Genomic DNA, 20,200 nt, shown 5'->3' on the forward strand with positions numbered 1-20,200 from the left:
TAAGAAAAAGATAACTTGTAAAATTCTTCTTTAGGGCAACATATTCACAGATAAATACTTTTGGTTAAAAGATCTAATTTTCTTCGCATTGACTTCCAATAGCAATCCTTTACTAGTCTGGTAATAAGAACTTAAGCAGTGTTTACTTATACCAGGAACTGTTATGAGTGCTTCGTATATACCTCATTTAATAACTCATTAACTCATATTTTTAATTTCACATACTGACAATTAGATGCCAACCCCTGGAATGCTGTTTTATGCTTCCCTGGAAATGCTAACAGGGTAACATCTGACAAAGGCTATGACAGATAAATAGCAAGAAAATCTGTCTTCCTTTTATTGTATAAGCTATGTAGCCAGGGCCTAAACTCTGGCTTCTGGTGCCAAGCTCCCAAACTGGAAACTCAAAAACAGAGTCATCAACTGCTGTCTTAACCTTTAAGAATATTTTTTCTTAGGAGAAAATTAGTCTTCTCAGCTGCCCCTAGAAGGCACCTAATCCCTAAAAGGCACCTTCTATCAGCCTAATGTCCATGCAAGGCACCTTGTTTGAGCATCTTTACATTAATTATTTTTACTTGATTCTACTTAATTATTTTTTCCCTTAAATCAGAGTTGTATGTGGGGTTTAGAAAACCCTTTCAGCAAAATGAAATGACAGCCTCACTGTGGTTTAAGATACTCTTGATTATGAAAAAGATCTGTAAGTCAACATCTGAACTCACAAAAAAACATGAAATAATTGCCTACTAGAAAATGAGGACTGAATTTTTAAAAAGTGGGGGAGAGCTTTTACAATATGCTTTTGTTTTTAGGGCTATAATAGCTATTTCAAACTATCACTGAATTTAAAAAATATTTTCCCCATTTCATGGATTAAGAAAACAATGCTCATGAAAGCTAAGTAAAATGCCTGAGGTCATAGGTAGGTGTCTAATCTGCCTCCTTGCATCAAATATAATTCAAGTAAACCATTAAAAGCATGCATTTGTCTTCTTTTGGGGATCATTCATGAAAGAAACACACACAGTACTTCAGTGCCTACCTCACTGTAAATTAAATCTTAGTCAAAAGATTAATTTTAATACATTTTGCCCCTCCAAATAACAGTCAAATCTGCACTCCATAACAAAGAATATTTTAAAAAACAATTCTAATTTAATAGACAAAAAACAAGCTTTAGAGCATGACAGAAAATATTTGTAATCCACATTTGACAAAGGACCAATATATAAAGCATCTTCAAAATTCAACAAAAAAGGAACAATCCAATTAGAAAAATCTGCAAAAGACATAAACAGACATTCCACTGAAGAGGATATAGGGATGGCAAATAAACAAGTGAAAGATGTTTAACATTATTAGCCATTGGAAAATGCAAATTAAAACCATAATGAAATATCAATACATATCTGTTAGAACAGCTAAAATAAAAAAGTGAGGTAACACCAAATGCTGGTGAGGATGCAGAGAAACTGGATTTTTCACATAACTACTGGTGAGAATGCAAACTTGTTACAGCCACTATGCAAAGTTTCTTGCTGGCAGTTTCTTAAAAACCTAAATATATTCTTACCATGCAACACAGCAAGCAACTGTACTCTTGGGTATTTATCCCAGAGAAATGAAAACTTATGTTCAACCTAAAGCCTTGTAATATGAATGCTCATTACAAATTTACTCATAATAACCCTCAAACTGGCAACAATACAGATGTTCTCCAATGAGTCAACAGAATTTAACAAACTCAAACATCCATCCATATAAGGGAATATACTTGAGCAAAAAAAGAGGAGTAACTACTGATACATGCAACAACATACATGGATCTCAACAGTATTGATTACCCATAGTAAAAAAAAAAAAGCCAACCTCAAAAGAAAATTACATATTTTCTGATTCCACTTAAACAACATTCTTGAAACAATGTGAATAATAATTTGTACTAAAAACTTCTACAGTAATTGTAGTCACTCAAGCTTACATTTGGTACTAAAATGATTAAGAGCCATGTATAGATATTTAGTTCCTCTTACACTTTGTCTAGTCCTACTATTTCGGAAAAGTAAATAAAATAAAGCACAGAGGGAAGTGGAAGGAGTCCCAAGATCCACTGGTACAACTGAAATGACAAGAGATTAAGAACAGAGTGGTAGTGGCTAAGAGACAGAGTCAAGGTTGCAGGGGTGAGTATAACTACAAAAGGGTTGCATGGAGAGTTACTCTGTAATGGTGGAACAGTTGTGTATCTTTATTGAGGTGGTGGTCACACAAATCTATACATGGGATCAAATCACAGAGAATTATACAGACATACAAAAATCAGTGCAAGTAAAATCTGCTTAAAAACCAAATAAGACCCATAGTCCAGTTAACGATATTAGAGCAATATTAATTTCCTGATTTTGGTATTGTATTATAGTTATACAAGAGTTATACGTATAACTCTATATATAGAGTTACATGAGAGGTCACCCTTAACAGAAGCTGGACGAAACTGGTTTACAGGACTCTAAGTACTACTTTTGCAACTTCTGTGAGTCTATAATAATTTCAAAACAAAAATTTAAGAAAAAGACAATTCTAATTTTAAAGTTTTTTTCCCCCAACTGCTTAATGACAAAAAATGAAATGAGTAATAGTGGTACAACTAAATCTTGATTATCTGAAAATTGATTATTAGAGTATGCTTGGTTGAATTTCTCTTCAAATTATACCAGTGCATCCAGGGACTACTTCCACTTCCTACTTTGCTTTCTATAATATGATTTTATTTGCTATTCTAAAATAGTAGGACTAGATAAAGGGTAAGAAGAGCTGAATGTCTATGCATGACTATTACTCATATTGGTGGAACCTGGGTGACTCTAATTTTTTAATTGTAGGAATTTTGGTACAACCTACTATTACTTACTGATACTATTTCAAGGAGCAGTGAAATGGGTAATTCCAAGGAATGGCTTACTCTCATATTATTTCTTTAGCTTCCAGTGGACCTGCCTCTCAAATTATGTTCTGCTAGAGTGAACGCACCAGTTTTCAATCTCAGATGCTGGAGTAACAATTGGCCTATTACACTGCCTAAAGAATTTCAACCCAATCCACTTCTATCACTAGCTGCTTCGATCCCATTTTACATCAACATCATTTCTAGACCAGAAATCTATAGCAACTTTTTTATCGGTCTCCAACTCTTATACTCATTAGTGATACCACTTTCACATAAAAACCCCTCAGTTCCCCCCAAGCCCCCAAATTCTGAATTCCAAATTCTCTAACACCATTTAAAAGGAAGGGTCTGGGAGCACCTGAGTGGCTCAGTCAGTTAAGTGTCTGACTTCAGCTCAGATCATGATCTTGTGGTTCACGAGTTCAAGCCCTGAGTTGGACTCTGTGCTGACAGCTTGGAGCCTGGACCCTACTTCAGGTTATGTGTCTCCCTCTCTCTGCCACTCCCCTCCTTGTGCTCTCTCTCTCTCTCTTTCTCAAAAATAAATAAAAACATTTAAACAAAATTTAAAATAAAAGTTAAAAAAAAAAAAAAAAGGAATGGAGTGCCTGGATGGCTCAGTCAGTTAAGCATCTGACTTTTGCTCAGGTCATGATCCTGGGGTCCATGGGTTCGAGCACCACGTGGCTCAGACAGCTCAGAGCCTAGAGCTTGCTTCAGATTCTGTGTCTCCCTCTCTCTCTCTCTGCCTCTCCCCCACTCATGCTCTGTCTCTCTCCATCTTCAAAAATGAATAAACGTTAAAAATAAATAAATAAATAAATAAATAAATAAATAAATAAATGGAATGCTCTGAATGACTAGCTTCTCAGTTTAACTTACTAGCTCCTTCTATTAATATTCTGTCTGAACATTCAACAATTCTTGTATCCTGCTTCATACCAACCTCTGGAATACGTTCCTGTGATACCCCTATATACTCCTACTCTGGGTAAAGTCTGAGGGGATGTGTCTGTCAAATGCTTAAATGCTTTCAGGATATATGCTATCTTCTCCTTTCATAAAACTTAATCATCACACAGTGTGATAAAACTAACTCTGTGCTTACTTATATGTTTGCTCCACTGGGTCACAGTCTCCTTAAAAGAAGGGTTCAGAAATTATGCCTATCATTGTATCCAAACCAACCAGTACAATGTTGGCATACAACTGGTTTTCAAGAAAAGTATTTGATAAATGAACACATGCTAGGTAGTGGAGGATGTCCACAGGTAAACTAGCTGCCAAAAAAGACCAAAGCCAGGTTAAATCAACTTCTTAGCTAAGTTTCAAATTTTTTAGCAATTACATGCCATGACTCTAAAAAAAACTGCCAAGTATAAAAGAATAATAAATTATAAAAATACAGAATGACTTATTCTCTAATTCAAGTAAAATATATGCAGTATATCTCATGGTAGTGTCACAGCAATGGAATTTCAAAATGGTTAAAATATAGTTAAATTATTTATGAAATTCATTTAACAGAGAACTTACAAGATTAACAAAAGATAAAGTACATGAAAATTTTTTAAGAAATAATTTTTAAATCAAGTTGCAAAGCATATAAAGCTGTATGTCTGGTGATTCAAAAGAAGCTAACGTCAATTATTGTTAGACAAAGACATCAGGAGTTTTTATCTTTTTATAAGTGACTGACAGCTTGCTAGTAACATTAAAAAAATTAGCAAAATATTCTTTCTGGAATTAGGGTTGTATATTTCAAATTTTATTTACTGCCTTCAATTAAACCTTGAGGTTTAGGAGGAATATTTATTCCAAATGAAGATTAAAATTACTAGTCAATAGCTACACTTTTCCTTTTCTAATTTGTAATTTTGCCATGATTTGGAATATTCTCCTTACTCACTTCAAACTTGAAAATGCTAGATGCATTTTAGCATGTCTGAAAAATTTGGCAATACTTTAAACCTTTTACTGAATATATGAAAAGATTTCCATTTTTGAAATTAAACCAGAAAAAAGTAAAGGTATAAGAAGTGAATATGAAGATACCAGAATTTTTCTAGAAATTTTTAGTTTTTCTTAGAAAGTCACAAGTGATGAAACTAAATATATATATACACACACACACACACACACACACACACACACATATTTAAGAACATTATTCAAATTAGAACTGTGAATAAGGAGAAGTAAATGGTAAAGACCATTTATATCAAATTTAAGATAAACGCAAATTCAGAAAGAGCCAAGGAAAAGGAGAACTAGAGAAATGAAATTGGTAGCAATATTGCGTCCTTAAAGAGCTTTGTTACTAGCAGGGCCTAGATTTGGGTTCTTGTTCTGTGGTGTCACTTTTGCAAATTAACTTTCCTAAGTCCTAGTTTTCTCCTCTGCAAAATTGAGATAAAACTATTATCTAACTCACTGGGTATTGTGGGGGTTAAATTAAATGGTTTACTTGATATGCCATGCTGTCAAATCCCATGCACAGTGAACACAGTACCCTTTCTAAATTATCACATTACATTAGAGAAGAACCAAAATGAGGATGAGAGGGGTGCAGAAGCACATCATCTTGTTCTAAACAATTTGTGACAGTACTTCTTTGACAATGCAATAAATGTCAAGTGCAACTTCAACCTCAGAACTATGAGAGCATACTTCAATGGTATACATTCACTGAGTTTTGCTCAATACAAAATAATACAGTTTTAAAGACTGGTATAATAAAAAGAAATTATGGGCAGATCAGTCTATAGTTACATGGATCCCAAAGACCTCAAAGCACTAATTGTAAGAAGCTATTCAACACCTGGAAGAGATGATTGCTGGGCAGCATCCCCAGAGTTTCAGATTTAATAGGTCTGGGGTAGTGGTTGAGAATTTGCATTTCTGTTAAGTTCCCAGATGATGCTCCTCTTGCTAGTCCCCAAACCATATTTTGTGTACTACTGAGAAAATTGACTTAATTACTTTGCATTCCACATCAGACCTGGTAAAACTGATGAGACCACAGAAGGTAAAGAAATCCATGGGTATAGAAAACATCTCTTCAAACCAAGCTAAGCCTAAAGGTAAACAGTATCTAAGGATCACACTTAAATAGTTATCTAAGGGTTATCAAAACAGGAGAATTTGGAATAGGAAAGACACCAGGAAGCCAAGGGACTTTTATCACGGTAAATAAACAAATAAGCTAGAAAGCTTCCTATTAGATAGAAAAATAGACCACTGAACATAAATCACAAGTAGAATAAGAAAGTGAGAAGAGTTTTTCTTTCCTCTAGTTACTGAAAAGTAACAAAGGTTTTGTCCTATCATCTGATAATTCAGAGAGACTTTGGAGGACATTCCAAAACAGTATACATTCTGTGATCTACTTGAGAGATTCTTTTGGTTGCCTGGATGTTTTACATTTACATGTTGTCCCCTGATTTAAAAGAAACTCAAAAACCTTTCCTGCAAAGAATTTTAAAATTGTTTTGATATATATGCTTTAACAGCATAGAAGACAATGTTTTTACAAACAGTTTTTGATTCGTCAAGATTTGTTGGGAAAAATTAAAATCCCTAGGCTAAAAAAAATTAAAAGTAAAAATTAGTGTCTAAAAAATACTTTGGAAAATAGTTATTAACCTAGTACCAGTCTCAGACTGGTATCAAACAACATGAAAAGCACTTAATATAAAAAGAACAATAAGATGTGCTTGATTCAGGAGATAGGACAAACATTTGCTCTGATGAAGCCAGCTAAATAATGGTGCTAACTGAAGATTACAGTCTCACAGTTCCAATGACAAGATGAGAAAAGCACTAATGGTGTGGCACTGTTAGGCTGTGTCAGTTACTATGATGCCAAGTGGGTGGTCAATGGCAAAGAACAAGTAGTATTCAGGTAAACATGAGCAAAATGGATGAATGGTCATTTAAAAAAAAAAAAAAAATCCCAGGGCAATAGATCTGAATCTTTAGGGGTAGAATCCGCCCCTCCCCCCTTTTAGTGCCATAAATTATTATTCTGATATATAGCGTTGGAAAAAAACTGGAATAGTGTCACAGCACATGCCTGTAGAATTGCTGGTAAATGACAAAGGGGTGGTTTTTATAAAACCTGAGCAACTTAGGTCTGTGTTAATTTGTCCACTTCCCTAGACACTGATCTCTTGAGCAGTTAAGTGTACCATATGAGATTGTTATCAGAGGAATTTATTGCCAATATCCACAGAAGGAAGGTACTTTTTTGCCCAAGGCCACCTGCTTCAAACACTGTTGAGGATGTGATGACCTCACAGCCTAAAAAATGCAGAGAAGCTACCAGATACCCTGTGAAGAGCAGTAAAGCAGAAAAAAAAAAAAAAAAATTAAACAAAAACCACACCTTTTCTTCCTATTTACTTAATGTTTCCATGCATTGGTCTTGGTGAATAGATATTTAATCTAATTAATTACCTGCCCTTATTTATTGTACACGTTTATGCGAGAGTTAAAGTTGATTCTTAATTATATAACCTTTTCTCTATATATATTACCACCAGACCAAAGGGTTCAGAATACAAATGAGGCAATGACTTTTAAAAAAAAAAAAAAAAAAAACCTTCACACTTGAAGATACTAAAAACTCTTAACCAGATAACTAAAAATAAACAATGTCATTTTACCCATGCATAAATGTGCACATATGAAGCTACTCAAGCCAGAATATTCATTCACGCAACAGCCAAATAAAGCATACCATTCACGGAATATTCACACAGACACACACACACACACACACACACACACACACAAACAGATATAATTTGTTTTTCATTAATGGTCTTCTAGATGTTCTTATATGTCCAGAGCTAAGGCACTAAACTTGAAAGGCTTCCTGGCTATGCTACCCAAGATTTTACTTTCACTAGAAGCTAGCTGTCAATAGAGAAAAAGCTAAAGCTACACAGAACAGGCATCTTTAAAGTATCTGAATGCCGGGGTGCCTGGGTGGCTCAGTCCGTTAAGCATCCAGCTTCAGCTCAGATCATTATCTCTCAATTTGTGAGTTCAAGCCCCATGTCGGGCTCTGTGCTGAAAGCTGAGAGTCTGGAGCCTGCTTCAGATCTGTCTCCATCTCTCTCTGCACCTCCCCTGCTTACGCTCGCTCTCCCAAAAATAAACATTAAAAAAATAAATAATAAAAAAATAAAATGTCTGAATGTTAATCATTCTTCTCATCTAATTATACTGTTAACATTCCTCAGAATCATGTAGTATAGTGGAATCAAACTAAAGGGTAGTTAGATCATAGCCAATTCATCTATGATGGGATTCTGCTCTTTATTATTTCTTATATCCCTGTGCACCCAGTGAGGTACCTTTAATGTGGTATGTACAATGAAATGCAGTAGGTCCAGTGAAAGCATTCTTCTCACAAAACAAGAGTACAAGCTCACAAATTATTACACTTTTTTATTTTAAAAAGGCAAAGGAAAATCAGCTGGCATTAATGAAGTTTTGGACCCAAGGGTAACCTTAAACTATAATTAGAAACATACACAAAGAATCAATCATTTGCTTTACTCTATGTAAGTTTCCCAAATATCATTAATTGCCTGGGAAAATTCTTCTAAAACATGATTTGCATGTCTTGGTCATAAATCTGGGTCTACAGAATGTTCTCTGATGAACTTTGCTCTACTTCCAGGTCTAGGACTCACTGCTCTACACTATTGGCTCAAATAAGTGAATTGCAATGTAGCTCTGACTTCTCTTAGGTCATTCTACTCAGTTCTGACATACACATAAAGGTGGATACATATAGAGGGTGGAAAGCTTCTCACCACACCAATTCCAGAACATTTCTAAATTGTAAATCAGAAAAGTACTGACCACTGAAATTTGTTCCTATGTTGACAAATGACCAAAACGACAGGAATTATAAAATTATGTCACATGAAGCTGCCTGCTCAGAGTAGCCTATCTACATTTTCCATGGTCCCTACAACTCATACTAATTGAAGAAGAAATGTTAAAAGGTGAAACACTAAAATATATTCCTTGATGGATACTTAGCAAACCTGTATGTGGAATTTTAGACTTTTAAAGAGATGTTAAACAAAGCAGGATGACTACATTAATTTAAGATACAATCATGTGTATATTCAGCTTCCACTTACCAACTGAGGTGGCTTATTTATCACAGTAATTACCCATTTCTGTTCTTTCCAAAAACTACATGTTGACTAATTCCTAAAAATTATGAAACATGTCCTTTACTGCTCCTGAGATTTCAATGGGCACTTATAGCTCTTCTTTATCATAATGCCTTCCTCAGCTCCAACCTTCACTCAGAGCCTCTATACGTCATTGTCTCTACATCATATATTTTATTTTTTTATTTTTTTTATAAATTTTTTTTTCAACGTTTATTTATTTTTGGGACAGAGAGAGACAGAGCACGAACGGGGGAGGGGCAGAGAGAGAGGGAGACACAGAATCAGAAACAGGCTCCAGGCTCTGAGCCATCAGCCCAGAGCCCAACGCGGGGCTCGAACTCACGGACCGCGAGATTGTGACCTGGCTGAAGTCGGACGCTTAACCGACTGCGCCACCCAGGCGCCCCGACTACATCATATATTTTAAATTAACTCTGGCCAACAATAAAACATAAAAGCGATTATTGTGAAAATCTCTTAACTTGTAAAAACATAACAAGAAAAGAAATAAATGACAGTAATAACGTATTCCCAAATAGAGCTCAATATTCAGCAAGATGTCAGGTTGTTTTCCCAGCCTAGAGATGGTAAATATAAATCTACCAGGTAGGCACAGCCAACTTAATGTCTTCACCTTAGTTTGGTTCTAATCATTGTCTTTGAGACTAACAGAATAAGAAATGATTCAGGGAAAACCAACTTGGATAAACTCCTGGGGAAGTCCTTTTAAGTCAGATTTTTTTTTTTTTAATTGAACTACAGATGGCACATAATGTTACATTAGCTCCAAGTAGAGAACATAGTGATTCAAGAAGTCTTTACATTATGCTTTGCTCACTGCAAGTGTAGCTACCATCTGTCACCATACAACAATATTGCAATACCATTGACTATATTCTAAATGCTGTACCTTTCACCTCCATGAGGAAATGCTGTACCTTTCCTATACATTCCATAATTGGAAGCCTATACCTCCTACTCCCCTTCACCCATTTTGCACATCCCCCCCCCCCCAACTCCCTTCCCCTCTGACAACCATCACTTTATTTTCTGTATTTCTGGGTCTGTTTCTATCTTGTTGTTTATTCACTTGTTTTGGTTTTTATATTCTACATATAAGTGAAATCATAAGGGATGTCTTTCTCTTAGCATAATTTCACTTAGCATAATACCCTCTAGGTCCATCTATGTTGTTGCAAATAACAAGATCTCATTCTTTTTTATGCCTGAGTAATATTTCACCAATTCAAACAAAAAAATCAGATTTTTTAAAGTTTAGTAAATTGACCAAATATCTCCCAGCTTGCTGATTAGTAACAGGATATAATATCTGTATTATAAGATAAAACCAAATTGTAACTGGTAATATCTAAAAGAACTTCAAGTTATCAAATCTTACAAAGGCACAGATTATGACACTTGCTTTGATAACCACCAGCTATAGCTGAGAATAAGCTGCTCAATAAATTACTGAATTGATTTAACAAATATTTCAAAGTAAAAAACATTGTTTCACCAAAATAATACTGTTGCTTTAAGTCACTAAGTCCTTTTATGCCATAGATTTTAGGTACTCAACTTGTCAGCTGTGTAAATTAGATATAAATTTTTTGGTGGTATTATTACATGGTGATTAACATTTCCTGACTAATTTCACTCAAGACATAAATAAGATGGCTATACAACATATTTGTGTGTCTATGTGTGTGTGTATATATATATATGTATAAATGATTATGGTTTCAGTTTCAGACACTGCTTAAAGGAATATTTTCACCCCATTAAATAGAAATTGTTACCTGGAATGACATTACAAACAAAACAGAAGATAAATGCAATCTAAAAAAAATGATTAAATATTTATTTAAATAAATAAATGTATAACTGCCTCCCTGTATTATAATGAGAAAACCAAGTAGCACCAAGCTAATAACAAAGATTCTCAATGAATTCAATTTAACAAATATTTAGTGAATGGGTACTTATTACAAGGCCCTATGAGAAGCAGTATGGGAAAGATAAAATATTAAAGTTGGTCTCTATCCTCAAAAAGCTTCAAGTCTGACTGGAATAAGATATATGAATATAAAAGTAGAAAAAGCAGTGAAAGTACAAAACAAGGAATAAACTCATGGATTTAGTAATGAAACGGGTCTTAAAGAACATACAGTACACTTTTTATTAAGAGTAGAAATTGGGCAGAGAGATTTTTTTTAAAGTTTATTTATTTGAGAGAGAGCGAGCGAGAGAGGGAGTGAGCACTGGTGCGTAAACACACATGAGTGGGGGAGGGGCAGAGAAAGAGGGAGACACAGAAGCTGAAGCAGGCTCCAGGCTCTGAGTTGTCAGCACAGAGCCTGATGTGGGGCTCGAACCCACAAACCATGAGATCATGACCTGAGCCGAAGTCGATGCTTAACAGAATGAGCCACTCAGGTGCCCCTACAACTTAGGTTTTTAATAAATATCTGTATTTTTAAGATAAAAAAACTTAACATTAGAAGTAATACTTATTTATCACAGAAACTTTGCAAAGCCAATAAGGAGCCATGTGGATAAGGATCATTGAGCAAAATGAAATCAGAGAATACTTGTCCTTGCAATATCTAATAACGAAGAAATGTCCTGGGGGATGATGGGAAAATGGATTATGGAACCTAGGAAGCACCAGGAATCCTTCTCCACACCTAGAAAGCAACTGTACAGGGAAGAATCCAATATAAGTATTTTGGAACTCTAGAGTCTATTTACGGTTTTTAATATTCAGAGGAAGACTTGCAAAGCAAATTGCCAATAATTTTGGTTAATTTCAGCTCTTTGCTCAGTAGCAGCTATCTATCCCCCACTACTGAGCCCAATGGTAGGCAACTATGAACCTGTTCCTTGAGCATCTTGCACATAGCTTATGGTGACAGACTGGTGACAAAGGGATCCTGTTGCCCAAATGTCAGGGATTTGTGTTGATGGTGGCTTTTCACCTCAGAAATAGAAAGAGACAGGTTGCCATTATTATTCCATTTCCCCTTATTGTTGGAAGTCCCTCTTTCTCCTGCAGGTATAACTTCCATGGGAATAAAAAGGCTAGTGCCCACTTTCCGTCCCTTTAGTTTTTTCTTCCTCTTTTCGGAAGCCAGAGATTACAGACTAGGACATTAAAAAGAAACTGTACAAATGAGGGGAATTAGAAAGTCATGATACATACCCAGGGAAAGGTGATCGTAATTTTATACCTCAAGCTGATTTTTGGCACAGAGACACACTACAACAATTAAAAAAGTAAAATAATAGACAAAGACAAAAAACCCCAGCAAACTTTGCAGAATAGGGATATCTTCTGATTTCTAGAAATGTAAATTATTAGATTCAAATGCTCACTTTTTAAATAGAAAATGTCAGGTCATACAAAAAAAAAAAAAAACGGGGGGGAGCAAACACTTCTTTTTCAAGGGAATAGAGTCAGTAAAGTTACAAGGAGAAAAAAATTTTAATGGAGCCTACACTAGTAATGTGAGCAGGAACTGTAACACTGTATACCAAAGAAAGCATTTACAAGAGAAAACAGGTGAGAATATGTCCCATTTACTTAGTTTTAAAATTGTCCAAGTAGGTCAAAGACACAACAGAGTCTTTCCTACCCTGCAGATGAATAGGCTCCAAACTAGTTGGTGCAAAAAAAAAACCCTCTCTCAGGTAAAACAAGTATTTATTTAAAGGGTTCTATTTAAAATATTTATCTAAAACATGAGAATTAAATTAAGCTTAGATAATATTTAATATATAAATTGACATTAATACCTCCACTTGATCTGTGTTAGCTAGTCATGTCATGTCATGTCACAACAGCAATCTAGGAGCCCTAAGAAAGAATGGGTGGTAAGTAAAAGATAGGGGTTACAAATTGCACCATGTTTATTCACGTTCAGCTTTTTACTATATGAGTTAGGTGTGTGAGTCCAGTTGGATGGATAATGAACTTAAAGGTATTGTTATGACGTTTTAAAGGAAGATGAACTAATTCAAGTACTATGGTGGGGGCGGGGGGAAGGACAGGTCAAGGACAAGGACAAGGACAAGGAAAGAGAAAAACCAAAAATAAGTAGAACTTTAAAAATAAAGGTAGGATGGGGCGCCTGGGTGGCGCAGTCGGTTAAGCGTCCGACTTCAGCCAGGTCACGATCTCGCGGTCCGTGAGTTCGAGCCCCGCATCGGGCTCTGGGCTGATGGCTCAGAGCCTGGAGCCTGTTTCCGATTCTGTGTCTCCCTCTCTCTCTGCCCCTCGCCCGTTCATGCTCTGTCTCTCTCTGTCCCCAAAATAAATAAACGTTGAAAAAAAAAATTAAAAAAAAAAAAATAATAAAAAAAAAAAATAAAGGTAGGAAAGAAAGATTTTTGAAAGAAATTTGTGCTATGGAGAAAGCATTTTAAAAATGTTTTCATCTCTGATTTTGTGTCTGAAAATGATGTATATTATCTATAAAAATCTTTATAAATATACAATTGACACTTAGGAAGAAGACTTTCTAACACATATACCTATAAAGAGCAGAATGAGCTTTATTTATATCAATTTGTTAAAAATATAAAAACACCTTTACAATCAGCTTGGAAAAACACCCAATTTACATGAGTAAAGATGAAATTTACTAACAGAACTCCTACAAAATCTATGTAAAATTGGTGGACTGGACTGAAAATGAAAAACATACAATCATTATTTTTACAAGACTTTTTTTTTTTTTAAACAAAACTCCGAAGTTCCAGCAGAGAGGAGTATTACTTTGTGACGAGAACTCCTGGTTTAAAAAAAAAAAAAAAAAAAAAAACTCCGATGAAGAAAAAAAATTGAAAATAATACCACTATCAATCTTTAATTTAGGTAGAAGTAAAAATACAAATTCTACTACTGCTTAGTGTCTAACTCAGTATGGCTGACATTTTTCAAAGAACAGTAAGAATGCACAAAACATTAGAACTCTGCCTCTCTTCAGTTAGAAAAATGTCCTTGATTGGATAAATAGTCAAATATTGTAAAACAAGAAATATTTTAGGAGAAATCTGTGGGCGGTTTCCACATTTTGTCATTATTCTTTAAGATGAAACTGAGGTTAGAATATATGTTTTTCAGCCAGCTAGAATTAGTTTCCACACTTATCTCTTGCCAGTTGGAGTGTTTGCAGCAAGGAAAAGATTAAAATAGAATTAAAGAAGGGTTGAAGGTGGGAGAAATAAGGGACAAAATAGGTATAAATTCCAAGTTTACAGACTAGCAAACATATTGTTAGTACTTCCTAAAAGGATCAAGTTGAAATGCTATCTATGATATCATGTGAATTTAGTAAGTCAAGTTAGGCAGAGCCTCTGGTGAGATGTTTCCTTGAGTTCCCCAGAGATGAAGAGTAATCCCAAATAATCCCAAATAATTGTTTTTTTGTTGTTTCTAGATATAAGTCATCCACAGTAAAGTAACTAGTAACTCCTGACAACTTCTTAAATTTTTTTCTTCTTCATTTGTTCTCAGGGAATAGAGGGGACACAATTTACTCAGAAACTCACTCAGGCTCAAATGAATTCAAAGTTTAATCATCTTTAGTATAATTACATAATGACATGCTATTCTCTTCATTGATATTAAAATGAAGGAAAAAATTCTATAATGTCTAATACTCAAAACTGACCAAATAATTCAGACTGAAAGGTTTACAATTCTCCAGAAAAGCCATGCTCTCTCTTACCTTTTAGTTTTCAGTACTGCATAGCAATGTGCCTGGAACCACATATACACATGGAGACATATCATGTACATATGTATCTATGTACATTTATGTGCATAGATACATACAGTACTTTGTAAAGTACTATTAGAATCTTCATATTAATGAATATGCCCACGGAGTTGTTTCTAAGAACATTGGTGGATGAGCAGTCAACAAAATAAGTAAATACTCTCATTGGGAAAATCATAGGTTTAATAACACAAAATCTTCAGGTAAAAAAGGCATTTATAAGTTACTGCAACATTTTATGATTATTAACGATGAAACATCCCATATAAATATCAATTTTGTATTAGTGTAAAAGAAAATATTGAGAGAACTTCTTTAAAGCACACATTTAAAATATATTCACTTTTGAATTATATAGGCTAATGAAAGACGCAACACACAGTTGCAAATAATCTAGAAATCCTTTCAGATTTTGAAATGCGTTGTATCATTTTACCGGCATTGATTTAGCTTGTAAGTTTATCCTAAATGTTATACTGGTCAATTATACTCTATTTTCTCTGAGCACATGGAATGTGACTAGAAATATGCTGAATAGAAAGAGGAATGAAGTCTGTGAATCAAAGCTAATATGCTTACTTAGGTGGATAAACAGCATAAAGACAACAAAGACTTGAATCAACAAAAACATCATTTTGTTTTGAATGGAGGAAGGTACCAAAAATAGGAGTCGATTTAAGACCTGGCTTCTAAAATCAGTGAGTAAGGAGAGAACACGTGTATATAGATTTTTTTTTTTGAAAAGTATATGGTATACTTTATAGACATAAAGTGTAATATTGTACAGTATTGTATTTGCTTGCAAGTGCAATTACTCCAGGGCATATGTTCATTTAAGAAGAATAATGAATAGGATCATCCCCACTATTTAGTTTTTTTCCTTTGACATGTTCCCAGATAAATTTATGTAAATGTAAATACGATATGCTACAACCTCAGTGAATCAATTAACAAATGTTAAACTACTTTTAGAAGAAAAAAAGACTGAAAACACTGCCTTTGGAAAAAAATTTTGAGAATTTCTAGAAATAACCCCATGTAAACCCAAAATCTTACAATTTATCCTAAAAACTTTAAGAACAGTTTGTTGTTTCTAATGAGACTCTTCAACGTGTGCAGGAAACACAGGGAGATCAAATTCCTATAATTTGAGTACTATGGCCCAAAATTATATTCTCCCATGGTGTTTGCTAATGAATATTAATGCATATACATTCCCTACACCCATCAGCATGCTTAGATAACTCTGCCATGACAGATAAAAATATAAGTTTAAACATTTATACTGTAATTAGGTTTCCAAATAGTTGGATTTTTTTAAAGGGAGAGAGTCCCCAAAAAGTTTTTTTTTTTTTTTTTTTGCTTTAAAAGGACAGCTTAGAATTTTTTCTTATATAACATGGTACAAATTCAGAGGAAAACTTTATCTTTTTGACACTCCAAACCAGAATTCTCAGGAACTTACATTTTTCCTTGTACTGGAAAATAGCTGTTCATCATGATGACTTTAAGGCAATAAAATACCCAAAATGTCTTCATAAAAGTGATACTTATTTTTAGCAAGATCATCAAACATAACTCCCTCATTTTTACATAAGAAAAAAATGAGACACAAATTTACTCAGAGACCCAGTTGCAGGCATATTCAGGTTAAGAACTCAGGTGCAATAACATGTCTATCCTTTTCTGCAACCCATCCCCACCCACCCAAGGTTAAAGGGCTGTCAATGAGAGGACTAACTGATGATCAACTGTGGACAGACAGGTTCAAATATACTGTTTCCTATATTTGTGTCATTTTTTATACACCTCTTCTTATGTAAACACCATTCTCTATTCGGAAAAAAAAAATGCTATTCTTTAATCAGTGACATAAGGAAAACAAAAATAAAAACCACTCTCATTGAAACAAAACTCCCAGCAATAAACAAAAGCACTGGTCTGGTTAACTGGCTACAGGGAGCACTCACTCTTCTAGCGGAAAAAGTTCAAATACATTTGACCAATGAATTTCCTAATTCTTAAATAAGATAAAGGTAGCTCATGAAACCCACATTATTTCCTTGAAAAGGCATCAGGTAAGCAAACACAGAATTCCCAACACTAGATCTGTGGTGCAATATGCTTGCTAATAAAAAATGGTCTTTTTGAAGTAAATACACACGAAAGCAAAGAGGAGTCTTTTCTCCCTTTGGAGCCAGACTACACTGCATAATTGTGAGACAAACCATTAGGCTCCTGTTTACAATAAAAAGAACAAATCTATACCATCAGGTAAGCTAAAAAGATGACACGACCAGAATGCTGAAAAACTTCTGTTAAGACATAAAGCACACTGACTAAACAGAGGATATTATAACCCAGTATTTGTAAAAGACTTCCATAAAACCTAAGTTCTCTTAGGACCCTAGAATAACTATAAGATCTAAAGGAAGAGGCCAAAAACCATAAAAGAGATGAGGAAAATGAATGGTAAAGGAGTTTGCCAATCTTTAATTTTTTTTGAGACACAGCATCGAAGTAAAAGTGGGGGAGATGAGGAAGAGGAGGGAGAGGGAGGGGGAGAGAGCGAGAGAGTATCCCAAGCAGGCTCCATGCTCAGCACAGAACCTGATGTGGGGCACAATCCCATGGTCCTGGGATCATGACCTGAGCCCAAATCAAGAGTTGGATGGTCAACCAACTAAGCCACCCAGGTGTCCCCCTCCCCCCCCCTTTTTTTTCTACCAATCTCTAATTTTGAACTCAGCAGTTCCATTTATCCAACTCAAATGCACAAAACTATAATTATCTACGTAAAGTGAGAGCTTTTTCAGAAGACAGGCATGCATAAGAGAAGGTCTCATACTCAAAATGCAAGGTTTTTCTTACAACCTAAAAGAAAATTTAGTAATTCCACTTTATTTTAACTAGCTTCCAAAATGGCCCTCGGTGGTTCTTAACTTCTAGTATGCATATCTGTAACCAATCCACTACCACATTATAGAGCTGGCCAGTGTAACCAAGAGGATATTGTGAAAATAATGGAGTGTGACTTCCGAGGATAGGTCTTGATTTCATTTAAACCACCTACTCTGAGGGAAGCTACCTGTCATGCAATGAAGTCCTGCAACTCTATGAACAGGTCCATATGGTAAGTAACTAAGCCTCTTATCAAGAGTCAGTAGAAACTTGCCAACCATGTGAGTGAACTATTCTCCAGCTCCTGTAAAGCTTTCAGATGACTGCAACCCCAACTAACATCTTGATTGTAACTTCATGAGAGTTGAAGAACCACAACTATCCAACTAAGTTGCTCCTGAATTCATGACTGACAGAAACAGTGTGAAAAAAATGCTTGTTGTTTTAAAACACTACTGGTTGCAACTGTTGTGAAACAGTGTGCTACATAGCAACTGATAACCAGTATTTCCTACTTAAGAATTTATAAAAAACACTAATAGTGATAACCCAATTATTAATAGAGAATTGATCATAAATAGTGTAAATTTCCCCTACCATAAAGAAAAACAAAAAACCCCACAAAATCCAGAGAAAAACTTTTGGTATTTTGAGATAATAAAAAAATATTGATCTCAGGCCCTGGTTCCTGCACATACTCCTGAAACCCTTGTAATTTCCTCAGTGTTAAGAGCACTGGGAGCATTTTTTTGGTTCTAATATTTTATCTTTGACCCTGGTTCCTACACAGGGCTCCTGAAACCCTTGTAATTTCTTGATTGACAGGAGTCTCTTTTGTTCTAATGAGGCAGCTTTTAGTGGAATTGTGGATAGGTCCCGGTCACTAGAAAGAGGAAGCCATGATTCGAAGCTTGGAATTTTCAGCCCCACCCCTATTCTCTTGAGAAGGGAGAACTGAAAATGGAGATGATGATAGATCATGCCTGTGTGATGAAGCTTCCCAAAAGTAAAAAAAAATCCCAAAAGTATGAAGTTCAATGAATTTCTGGGTTGGTGAACACAGGAGAGATTTAGGGAGAGTGGCATGCTCAGAGAGTACATTAAAGTCTACACCCCTTCCCACATTCCTTGCCCTATGCATCTCATCCACCTGGCTGCTCCTGAGTTATGTCCTTTTATAATAAACTGCTAACCTAATAAATAAAATGTCTTTCTGCATTCTGTGAGCCACTCAATAGCAGGGGAACATTGGAACCTCTGATCTACAGCAGGTTAGTCAGAACAGGTGACAACTTCAACCTGTGACTGGCATATGAAGTGGGGGGCGGGGGAGTAGTTTTATAGGACTGAGCTCTTAAACTGTGGAATCAGATATGATCTCTAAGTAAACAATGTCAGAATTGAGATGAATTGGAGGCCACCCAGCTAGGGTCTGAGAATTGCTTGGTGGTGTGGGGAACACTCCCTCCAATACTTTTGTTGGAACTGGGTGCAGAACTACTTGGCATTAAACAAGCTTGCAAACTTATTATTAAAGAAACTAAATGTGAAATGTGTAACATTTAACTTAAAAAACTAAAAAAGTTTAAGTGAAAAAGTGCATAATGTAAAATAAAGGCAGAAAAATGACAAAATAATTACAAAACAAATAGTAAGAAAAGTAAAGGCAGAAAACATGAAAAAATCAGTGATCACAAAAGAAATGGGAAGGGTGCTCAAAACTTCGCACAAAAATAGCTATAGCACCAAGGAGTTCTAAAATTTAAATTTCTTTTTATATTTATTTTGAGAGGGAGGGAGAGAGCACGCGCTAGAATGCACATAAGCGGGGTGGGGCAGAGAGAAGGGCAGGGCAGAGAGAAGGAGAATCCCCAGCAGGCTGTGCACCAGAAGTGAAGAGCCTAATGTGGGCTCGAACTCATGATCCATGAAATCATCATGACCTGGGCCAAGATCAAGAGTCGGATGCTTAACTGCCTGCGCCACCCAGGGAACCCTTGAAATTTAATTTTTAACCAATATTCAAAAAAGAAGTTTATAGGGATTTAAACAATTCCAAAATCTAGAAAAAAAAAGATATAGGCCTTCGTACTTTATTCTATGCACCTGATATAAGCTTTGTTAATAAAACTTGGCAAAAGGCAAAAAATATCATTGCAGATGAGGCTCACACAGAATTCATAAACAGAATAAAAGATTCTGGATCAAATCTTTATTAGCCAGTAGTCCAATAAATAAAAAAAGGTATCTTTTAGAAAGTAAAAGATTGGGGCGCCAGGGTGGCTCAGTCAGTTAAGCCTCTGACTTTTGATCTCAGCTCAGTCTTGATCTCAGAGTTATGAGTTCAAGCCCCATGTTGG

The 20,200-nt window shown here is 35.2% G+C and overlaps 1 protein-coding gene across 12 annotated transcripts in view; it reads right to left on the reverse strand.

Moving 5' to 3' along the window:
• ORC4 (origin recognition complex subunit 4) overlaps positions 1 to 20,200 on the reverse strand; it is an 81,638-nt gene that overhangs the window by 44,210 nt on the left and 17,228 nt on the right. Inside the window, exon 1 of one of the 12 annotated variants that reach the window (XM_086718535.1) lies at positions 1,988 to 2,081. The exons of the other annotated variants lie outside the window; for them this stretch is intronic. The gene's annotated coding sequence lies outside the window, so the exon portion shown is untranslated. Of the gene's footprint in view, positions 1 to 1,987; positions 2,082 to 20,200 lie in introns of those variants that run through there. 12 annotated transcript variants of the gene reach the window in all.

This window comes from Puma concolor, chromosome C1 (assembly GCF_028749965.1).
Source record: "Puma concolor isolate L17-30 chromosome C1, mPumCon1.1.hap2, whole genome shotgun sequence".
NCBI classification, from domain to species: Eukaryota; Metazoa; Chordata; class Mammalia; order Carnivora; family Felidae; genus Puma; species Puma concolor.